Source organism: Numida meleagris, chromosome 27 (assembly GCF_002078875.1).
Source record: "Numida meleagris isolate 19003 breed g44 Domestic line chromosome 27, NumMel1.0, whole genome shotgun sequence".
Lineage (NCBI taxonomy): Eukaryota > Metazoa > Chordata > Aves > Galliformes > Numididae > Numida > Numida meleagris.
Genome location: NC_034435.1, coordinates 119,916 through 130,677, shown reverse-complemented (window position 1 = coordinate 130,677; position 10,762 = coordinate 119,916). Strand labels below are relative to the sequence as shown.

Here is a 10,762-nt window from a genome sequence, read left to right as displayed (position 1 = left end):
TGCCTTGAGAAAGCCATCCAAGGCAAGAGGATAGATGACCCACAGAGAAAAGAGATCACAACGTCTGACAGTGATCCAGCGGATGAGGCTGAATAGGATAAGCTGACAGGGTACAAGAGCTTTGTAGCAGAAGACTTCGGCTAGAGTCTTTCTGGCTGCAATGTGCAGCTCTTTCTGTTCCAGTACAAGTGCCTGCTGCTGGCTGCTGCCATCAGGGAACCTTCAAATCACTCAGGAAGAAATAATGCCTGCTGTAGATGCAAGCTGCCCTCCAGAACACTCAGGTGGTGTGGAGTTTGAGGAGAGTCTCTGGTAGTTTGGCTACTGAGCTGGATTATGAATAAAAATACTCTGGGCTCTGGTAGCCAAGCAGCCTGCAGTACTGCCAGGTGTTGCCCCCACCTCCAACGCACTTGTAGAACACCCTTGCCTTACATATGCTTCCTAAATTAGATCTCCTGAGACTGACGTTGGCTTTTTAAGAGGCAAGTGAGCTTGTTAGTAACCAACATTATCCATTAAAAAGGAATCAGCAGCTTTTATCAGACTTAGAGGTGCTGTAAAAGGAAATGAGGGAGTGCACAACATCATGAGTCCATTCACCAGCGGAGACACTTTGCCTGGCACAGAGAGGTTCTCAGTCTGGCATTCTTACAGGTTACCGTAATTACTAAGTTACCTAATGCTGCTTAGTTACAGCAAGCCCCAGACTAAACACAAGGAGTCTTGTGGAGGTGCAAGAAGAAGGAGACAAGGTTTGTCAAGGGCAGCTCTTCAGTGGCCTCCTTCTCCTAAGGCTGAATTGAAGGAAACACAAGCTGGAACAGAATTATATGATGACCGCCAAGCTCTCCACCCAGGAAAGTCAGAGTATGTAGGATCCTTTCTCAACAAATCATACCCTTAGTTACATATGCTGTTTGCCACCTGCTGTGTTGCTGGCATACAAAAACCGCAGCTAAAGCACATTATGGCATAGCAGCACATGCACTTCCACAGTGACCGCAAGTCTTTCCCTTTGTGCACCTCCCTTCCAGAACATGCTTAGAGATTATTAATACCCATTGGCAAGGGATCTCGTGGAACTCTGGCCCATGGTTTCACTGACTATGAGAAGGGGTGTTCTTGCTGAATATTCATCAAGCAGCAGAGCTGGCAATAATAACACCATCCGCCAACATAGTGGAAGTAGGGGAGGAAGAAGAGAAGAGGAGGGAAGAGGAGAAAATACAGTTTCCTGGGGATGTTCAGTCAGTGAGCTTCCAGAGGTCTCCTTGGGACTGGTCATCCAACTTCCAGTTGACACAGTTACCAAGACTAGATCAGGTAGACTTGGAGATCAGCTCTGGAGCAGATGCGTTCTGCAGCAGAGCAGGGGATCACAGTGTGAGGGGTATGTCCAGCAATCAAGGATACCCTAGGGTGAGGAAAGAGCCTCCAAGAGCTGCCAGGAGTCCCCAGACCTTGTGAGAGCAGCTGAGGAGGCATGGGAGAAGGATGGAGAGGTTAAGACAGTGGACAACTTGCAGAACCGGAGCAGATAGCAGACACTCCACTGTTACTGGAGAAACAAAACCTGGGGTCCGAAGTATTCATTCTGTCTTGCTTATGCATGTGATAATCAGAAGTCACAAGCTCTATTTCTTTGTTCCCTAGCAGAGAAGTTGGATGTTGCCTTGTGTACGTGCTGAAGCTGTCAGCATGAAGACCCAGAGGCCATCAAGGACAGAAATTGTGAAGGCAGTTCAGCAGGATGGGATGACGGATCAGAAATGCTTTAGCCAGATAACAGCTAACAATGCAAACTGGTATGCTAGTTTGGTTTTTGAATTTTGTTTTTTAATAGTTTGGTAAGTGGTTTTCAACCATGAAGATGCTCAGAGGGCTGGAGCACCTCTTCTGTGAAGAAGGGCTGAGGGAGCTGGGTTTGTTCAGCCTGGAGAAAAGAAGGCTCTGGGGAAACCTTATTGCAGCATTCCAGTACTTAATGGGAGGTTATAAGCAGGAGGGAGAACGACTTCCCACATTGTCTGACAGTAATAGGACAAGGAAGAATGTTTTTAGACTGAAAGAGGTGAGATTGAAGTCAGATGTCAGGAAGAAATTCTTCACCCAGAGGGCAGCAAGGTCCTGGCACTGCCCAGACCTGTGGGTGCCCCATCCCTGGAGATGCCCCAGGCCATGGATGGGCCCTGGGCAGCCTGAGCTGGGGGGCTCCCAGCCCACAGTGGGGAGTTGGAACTGGATGGGCTTTGTGGTCCCTTCCAACCCAAGGCAGTTTATAATTCTCTGATTCTTCAAGACTGGCTGTGACTTTACCTAAATTTTGGAAATGGTCAAGAGCAGAGATCCCCAGCCTCTCTGGAGACCAAGGCTGTACCACCCTGCTGGGAAAAGTATTTTTCCTCATATCCAATTGGAATCTCCCACATGAAATTTGTGGCCAACAACAGCATTTTTTTTGTCATTTTTGCTAGGGTTTTTTGCTGTTTTTTTGTTTTGTTTTGTTTTCCCCCTTACCCCAATAAAGCTTGTAAAATAAGATGTGTTCCCAAATAGGATCAGAGAGTTGCCATTTCAGCTACAGGGATAGAGTAACTGAGCACACAACTGTCACTGTCTGCTGCCTTGTTTACCAAAAATTCAGATTCAATATAGAAATAAATGTTGGCACACTTTTGTTACAGAGAAAAATGCAGGAATAAAAATTGAATGTAAAAAATTGATGAATAAACATCTGTGAAAGTTTTGAGAGCTGCCAGGCAACAGTAATAAACTGCTCTGCCATGGACATTTTTCAATAAGAATCCAAATTTAAAGATTTCTTATTAAGGAAGTATGAAGAGAAAACAAACAAAAGCTCCACACAATGTTCAGATGACATGAACCACCTTGTAAAAGCTCTCAACGATTTGCCATTGCATTTTGGAAAGAATGTGGAATTATGCCCTGTTTTGAATTGATTTGAGAATGCAAACTTTGTGTTGCAAGCAATGGCTTTATTAAGATGTAAGCCAAAAAAAAAACTTCAAGATTTCTTTTAATATTAACAAATTCCACTCTAGCATCCAGTGAGATATTATCTTCATTCTAATGACATGGAAATTTCACAGCAAAGCCGATGACATCCCTCGGATGATACTCTGATGCAAGTGACAGAGCCAGGAAGAAAAAGAATCAGTTCTGGTTTTTAAGCATTAAGCAACTCTGCCTCCCTGAGATAAGTTACGCAAACAATTTGTTTTCTTGCTTGTGCAGCAGAATACGTAAAATATATATAAATATTATAATATATATATATTATATATTATATAATATATAAAACCAAACATTCTATAATATTCCATCTTAATCTGAACACGTCACTGAGCTATGAGTTGCTTTAAGCTGCACAGACTTCCCGTTGCAGAGACCTAATTTCACTCCATACACTTCAGTTTTAACTCAGAAGCTGTTTGGCTTGTGGAATCGCACTAGCAAAGCCCAGGTGTTCGGACTACCCAGTTTGCAGTCTTTCTTTTAGAATGGTTTGGATTGGTGAATGGGCACACAACGGCTGATTGTCAGTGTGTGGCCAAAGGAGCTGACACTTTCCCAGAGTATAATATCTTTGCTTTGTGTTTGGAAGGTTACACAGCTGAAAGTCAGACACAGAAGGAGCAGAAACCCTGGAGGGATTATTCCCTTAAACACACATATATTATAGAAGGAAGCTCTCCTGTAGATTGACATACCATTGACTCCTGCCAGTGGGAGCCCATTCCAATGGCTGGAAGTCCTTTGCAACCTCAATCTGCTGGTTGCTTGTCCTGCAGATAACTCTTGTCTCATCTGTGACCTAGTGACTTAGCCTGGCTTGTATTTATTTTTTCATTTGATGAGAAACAGGCTCTTCTCTGAACACATTGTTGGTGGGAATACTGTAGTGAAGCGAGGCTGTGACCTGCACTATACCATATCAAATATTCAAACAGGAGTACTGGGATTTTGTCCAACGTATCATTTATCTTCTTTAGAAAATCTCTTCTCTGCCAGCTCCTAGGTACGCCGTCAGCTGGAGCAAGATAGAATTCCACGACATGAGCTGAATGAGCCCTTCTCCCAAATGCACTTCAAGGATCATTCTCATGATGGAAAATGATATTTATCAGAGAGGGCTAGGCTAGAAGACTAAAAGCACATCTTTGATACGCTACACTTCCATTTGCTTTCTTATTTTTTTTAAATGCTCTGGGCTCTCTCATAATGAACACCGTTACAAAATAAGTCAATGAGATTTTATGGATTTTATGGATAAACCCATAAGGGAAATCCACTGTCAAACTTAGAAATTATCCTCCACTACCTTGTCACAACAGCTTCCAAATATTAAAAGCAGAGACCAGGAAAAACTAGACCATTAAAAGTGGAAAAAAATATATAGATGAGTCTGAAGAAGGAGGAATTTCAGATGAGATATCAGAGGAATGTCAGGAAAATGCTGCATGTCGCTGCTCCGTATGAAGATGTACAATGGCTTCACAGCCAGGGAAGGCCCTGTATGGCAGGACATTTTAATTGCAACAGCAGTGTACTGTTTCTCCAAGGGTCAGTGTCTGCATAAACAGAAACCTTCTCTCATTGTCTCAGGTCTCTCAGGTCAACCTTCCACAACAGGTTCATTATCTCCCATTGGGAAAGATTTCTGTCCCTCAGGCTGGTTCACTGTGTGTGTACCAGCCACTCCTTCACACACAGGAATCAACAAGGAACATCTCAAAACTGACCCCCGTTCTCACCTACCACTTCCTAACCATGCCTACCTCGTGAAGTTCAACAAGGTCAAGTGCAAGGCCCTGCATCTGGGTTGGGGCAATCCCAAGCACAGATATAGGTTGGGCAGAGAATGGCTTGAGGGCAGCCCTGAGGAGAAGGATTTGGGGGTGTCAGTTCATGAAAGATTCAGCATGAGCCGGTAACATGCACTTGCAGCCCAGAAGGCCAGCCATATCCTGGGTTGCATCATGAGAAGCATGACCAGCAGGCTGAGGGAGGTGATTCTGCCCCTCTGCTCTGCTCTTGTGAGACCCCACCTGGAATATTGTGTCCAGTTCTGAGGCCCCCAGCACGTGAAGGACGTGGAGCTGCTGGAGCGGGTCCAGAGGAGGGCCACGAAGATGACCAGAGGGCTGGAGAACTTCCCCTATGAGGACAGGCTGAGAGAACTGGGTGTCGTCAGCCTGGAGAAGAAAAGGCTCTGAGGAGACCTTGTAGCAGCCTTCCAGGATCTGGAGGAGGCCTACAGGAAACCTGGGGAGGGACTTTTTATAACAACAAGTAGTGAAAGGATGAAGGGAAATGGTTTTAAACTGGAAGAGGGTATATTTAGACTAGATATCAGGAAGAAATTCTTTACTGTGAGGGTGGTGAGACACTGGCACAGGTTGCCCAGAGAGGCTGTGAATGCCCCCACTCTGGAAGCATTCAAGGCCAGGCTGGATGGGGCTTTGAGCAACCTGGTTTAGATGGAGGTGTCCCTGCCTATAGCAGAGGGGTTGGAACTAGATCATCTTAAAGGTCCTTTCCAACCCAAACCATTCCATGATTCTATGATTCTGTGACCATTCCTGACCAGATTGCAAAAAGAAGACCCCCCACCAGCCAACTGCTGCCAGACTGGAGTCCATGAGGAGCAATGAGGGTTTGGATTAAGTGAGACAGCATTGTATCTGTATAGGCTGAAATTCGCTTCCTTAAGTCATTGAAATGCCGTAGAAACAGCTTCCAGCTACATCCCAACTTAGATCAATGAGGATTCTGAGAGCTTTGTTGAAGTTGACTACTACTTAATCTTGACTCCAAGGTCTGAATCATTTTCTGTTATTAAAAAATCTTAATCTCTGTTCCTCTAGCCTTCAGAATTCACAAATACACTCAGTTTTATCAAAGCACTTTCTCCAGTATGTTGCATCTCACCTTTCATAAGTCGATTAAAGTGTAACTTATTTTGAATGTGTCTAACTGCAGGATTTACATTTATTTAAACATCACATACTGGCAACCAAAATCTTCTGAAAAATGGTTTGTGATCCTGATTCTACACACACTTTCACCACTGGACGTGTCATTTTCACCCATTCTTGAAACCAGAATTTTCCTTTCCATTTTCATGCAATCCAAATGGAGTAGAATCTCAAGCATGGTTTTGTGAAGGAAATCTCTACACTCGAGATGCAAAGCTTTTGATCATCAGCTTCTGAACAACCTGTAATCGCAGATGTATATCTTGTACTCAAGGTCAATAAAAAAATCTGATTTGTACTGTAATATTGAATTTTATGTCTGTAACTGAGGGATTGTTTGCCAAGTTTCACATTCCACCAGTCTCACTGATGGCACTAGACTCATTCAGATGGGACTTTAACTTTTTATTTTGATAGAATCAAAAAACCCAAATCTGTAGCATTCTGCCTACGCATAAGCTTGATTCCAAACAGCTGTATTGGAGTTTTCAAAGAATGCTTTTTCTTGAGCTAACAAACATTATTTGGGAAGGTAATACTGAAACAATTCCAAGCACTCGGATGTGGCCATTAATGGCAATGTGAAAGTGACTTGGGATGAAGTAATCATTAACTGCATGGCAAGTGGTGCCCTGATGTTTGCTGCCCTTGCTGTAGGGTGCAGAATGAGAGCGGGTGGGCTGGCAGGACATTTTCAGATTAAGGCAGTTTAGCAAGAGTGGGATGGATTGAAGATGTGATTTAAACAAAGGAATTCAATAAAATACCTCCCTGTGTTTCTCTGCCAGGGCATTATTTATGTTTCTTATTGTTTTCCTGTCTTACAATGTTTTAACAGAAATATTCTGAATCTCCAGTCCTCATTAAAAGAGCCATGAGCTTGTTACTTTTTGTCTCCAGTGTACAAAGGTCAGACCAAACAGAAGAGGCAGTGAAGAAGCAGCAACAAATAAATACTCTTCTCAAAGTGCATCTTGTTAGATGTTTTCATGATGTTTGACACCAGTAGTTTGTACAGGAGTCTCATCCAAGGCTTGGGTTGCACAGCTGAAGTGGCAGAAATGCAGGCCATCACCAACAGAGAGGTGCTCCTCTCTCCCATGGCTCTGCATCTTCATCCATTCCTCATGCTGGTTCTATCACTTAAGAAGCTGCACACTGTCACAGAACCAGAGATGTGATCTGTCTGAAGACCAGGCAGGGGGGCTGTTGGTGGGGGTTGTCTGTTCTCTGACTGCTGGGAAGGTGCAGACCATTTTTGCCACAGTCCACACTTCAGCTGCTTGGAGAAGGCCTAAGAAGAGCAAAACCTCTATGGTAATAACAGATCAAACCAGTGTCACTGGGAAGTGAGAAGAACAGTGTGGCCCTGATTCCTGAGCAATGACAGAACTATGGCCCAAGGATGCTCTGCTCATTCAGGGAGCCACCAGCAGCAGCAGAACTTGGTGTCCTCACTCTCCAACCTATCTGTAAAATCATTACACAAACCAGTCCACTGTGTCTGCAGTGTCTGCCACAGGCAAGCCATGGGTGTAAATGGGACCAGATGGCAAGTGTGAAAGAAAACATAGTTTTTACTTTTGTATTTTGAGTCAGTATGGCAATGCTGCCTTAATGCAGCACAAAGGCTCCTTCTAAGTTTGCACTTGCACAGATTTTCCCGGGAAACTACCTAGCAAGGTGTGTCTAAGAACCTCAGGAATAGGTTTATGCTTACTTCAATGTTGATTGTGCTTGTATTTTCAATAATCCCGAAACTGGAAACTCCACAACCAGGTTTAAAGTGCTCCCAACTCCTTTCACGGAAAACAGAGCACTGCATTCCAACTCCAGGAAATAATAAATAAATAAATAAAGCTAAAATACAAAGCTAGTCGTAAGGAGGGAGTCAAGGAATTCATGTCAGCTTCAGTGTTGCCAACCTATCTTTCATGTTCCCATTCTCCCCAAAGTTCTTAGGAGTGTCTTAGGTCACAGAATTTCCCACTCACCCTCCACTGCAGGGTGAGTTCAGGGTCTATTTACAACATCAACAATCCTATGCAGCTCCACAGGATTCAGAACAGCTTTTCTGAGAATAGAGTTGGGCTTTTAAAGACTTGTTCATGCCAAAAGAAAGCAAGATACGCAAGCCAGAGGATCCAGTATAGCCAACCTGTAAGGCCCAGACTGTTAACGGCGATGAGACTTTAAAAACGTTGTTGGCAGGATCCAGAAATCTGGGAGGTGTTCTCCATTTCCAGCAGCTTTGTTTGTTTATTGGTTTCCCTTGCTATAGCTGTTCTTGTTTTCCACCCCATATGCAGAGGTGGAAAGCCCTAGGGAGTGTGGGAATAACAGAGTAGAAGCAGTCAGAAAGGATGAGGATTCTAGCAATTCCTCTGAAAAACAGATTTACACTTGTGATTTGGCATCTGCTTGGAAAATTTTACTATTTTTGTCTTTGAAATGAGATGAGAGCAGCTTTGGCAAGGGCCATAGGAATGATACAGGCAGAGCTGGGAAATGAATGCTCATGACAGTGTCGGCTCTGGTTATAGTGGAAAAAAAAAAAGAAAAAAAAAGAAAGAAGGAAAGAAAGAAAGAAAAAAAAGAATAAGAGCAAAGACCATGAAGGGTGCAGGATCTGAGGCCAGACCAAGTTGCTCACACACTGTGGGACTCCCTGGAGAGGCATATGGTTTCCTCTTGTTTGACTCAAGCCCAGCTGGGGACCTAGATAAACAATAGCTGGGCTCAGCAGTCCTGGGTAAATACAGAATGGAGACAGTTGTGGTTAAGCAAATAATTCAGAATGGCTTTATTATGGGCTCTCTACCAATCTCAACAAACCCCTTTCTGTTCCCCCACCTCCTTAACTCTTGGTTTCTGGGTTTCTCAGGCTAGGTGCAGCTGAGCATAAATGCCTGATACCACAACCATCAGCAGGACAGAGGCACCACGCTGAAGTTGTGTCTTCAGTCCTGGAAAAAGGAAACAGGAACAGCTGCACTCAGTCTTGTTTCTGAGAATAATAGCCACCTTGCCACAGAGAAGCAGATATATAGTCACCCATGCAGGTGACTGTAATATACCCTGCAAGACTAGAGAAGTATACGGATGTGTTATTCAACCTGCTCCTTCACATCCTAAAGCTGATGAAGGGAAATGATAAGATCTTCTGCAAAGTGTGAATCCTCTGCAGACCAAGACATTCAGGTAATACATTTGGAAGTGAAAATGCTTCCACTTACAGCAGAAAACAAGAGCATACATCTCTTCTGCACTGTTGGTCACTGCAAGGATCTGTTGTCTCCCAGCAGTTTCTCCTCTCTGAATGAGCCCATATCCCGTTCTCCAACCTCAGCAGGATTCACAATGCAATAACAATCCAAAGAGTACCAGGGAAGTTCTGTGCAGATGTTCAAATATACAAACAGTCCAAGCTGTCTCTTTCTCAAGACTGAGATATGCCTCAAAGCTGATATAAATGTTTATCTTCAATGTAGTTGCTGTAATATTTGGCCTTAAGAGTGGGTTTTGGAGTCCCAGGCTTTTCCCCTGATTTTAGGACAAAAAAAAAAAAAAAGGTGCCCTAATGGATAGGTGAGATTCCCTGATGCTGAGCAGGGAGCCCAGAGCAAGCTAGATAAAAATGTAGGAGTCCTGCTGGAGACTAGCTTCAGGATAAGAACAGTAGATGACCCTCCAGGTCCCTTCTATTACCCAGGGCTTATTGTAGTCTTGTGAGAGTCAAGAACTTCCCAAATGAGGCCAATTGGCTGTTATATTCTGCTCACACATCATTGCTTCAGCAGTGTTGAACGGACCAATCGCCCATGGCAGGAGCATTGGTGCCTCACAGGTCTGGAGGGGTTGTTTCTTTATAAACATCGGGGGAACAAGCTCCAAAATGCAGGTGGTCACAAGTGTGGCCCTTCATGTGCCCCCAGCCAACTGGCCATTCTGTCTTCATGGGCTCTCAATGCTTTGAGTGCCCTCCTCGAGCACATCCTTCCTTGAGTTCCTGCACTGCTGCAGTAGTATTCTTAAGGCAACCATATAGGTGAATGCACAGTACCATTACATTTGGTAATGAACTCCCAGCCCTTCTCTGGATGTAGAGAGGGCAGAGACAATGCAATTAAGCATCTAGCTTGAAGCATGACATAAAGACTGTATCATTCTCAGAGCAACAGACTGGAGACTGCAGCTGCAGGAAGCCTGAGCACCATGCAAAGGTCAAGTGCTGAATAACACCTACCACTGGCTTTGTTCCCTCACAAGAAACCTTAGTTTCATTTTGCATTATCTTTGCCCACCAAATCATTAAGAGACCAAGGCCCCGGCTTCTGGTACAACTAATATACTATCAGCCCAGCTAAGTAATTAATGGATATAGAGCCCTGTGTGGGTCATCCACATTTCTGGTGGGGAAGGACATAAGGCAGAAGGCGTCTGAGCAGAGCCACTCTCCCAGTGGCCATATTCCAGGGGCAGAAGACCAGTAATAGAAAAGCTGACAGATAGTAGTGGCCCTGCAAGCAGAGCAGCATGAGGTGAGGGACTACTCAGTGGTTGTCTTCATGCCATAGGTCTGCTGTGGTGGAAGAGATTCTGCAGTGCTCAAGGAGGCACAGAAAGCTCAAAGCTGGAAAGGAGCTCTTGAACGTCCAAGCAAGATTAACCTCAAAGCTTTTGCAGTCCAGTTTTTAGGCTTCTTGAGATACAGAGCATCCTACCTCTCTGGGTACCTGGCATAAAGCTGAAACACTTCC

At 44.3% G+C, this 10,762-nt stretch overlaps 1 long non-coding RNA gene across 1 annotated transcript; it reads left to right on the top strand.

Moving 5' to 3' along the window:
- On the top strand, positions 705-5,084 carry LOC110388898. Its single transcript, XR_002433016.1, has 3 exons — positions 705-870; positions 1,657-1,808; positions 4,036-5,084. It is a non-coding gene; the product is annotated as an uncharacterized LOC110388898 (long non-coding RNA).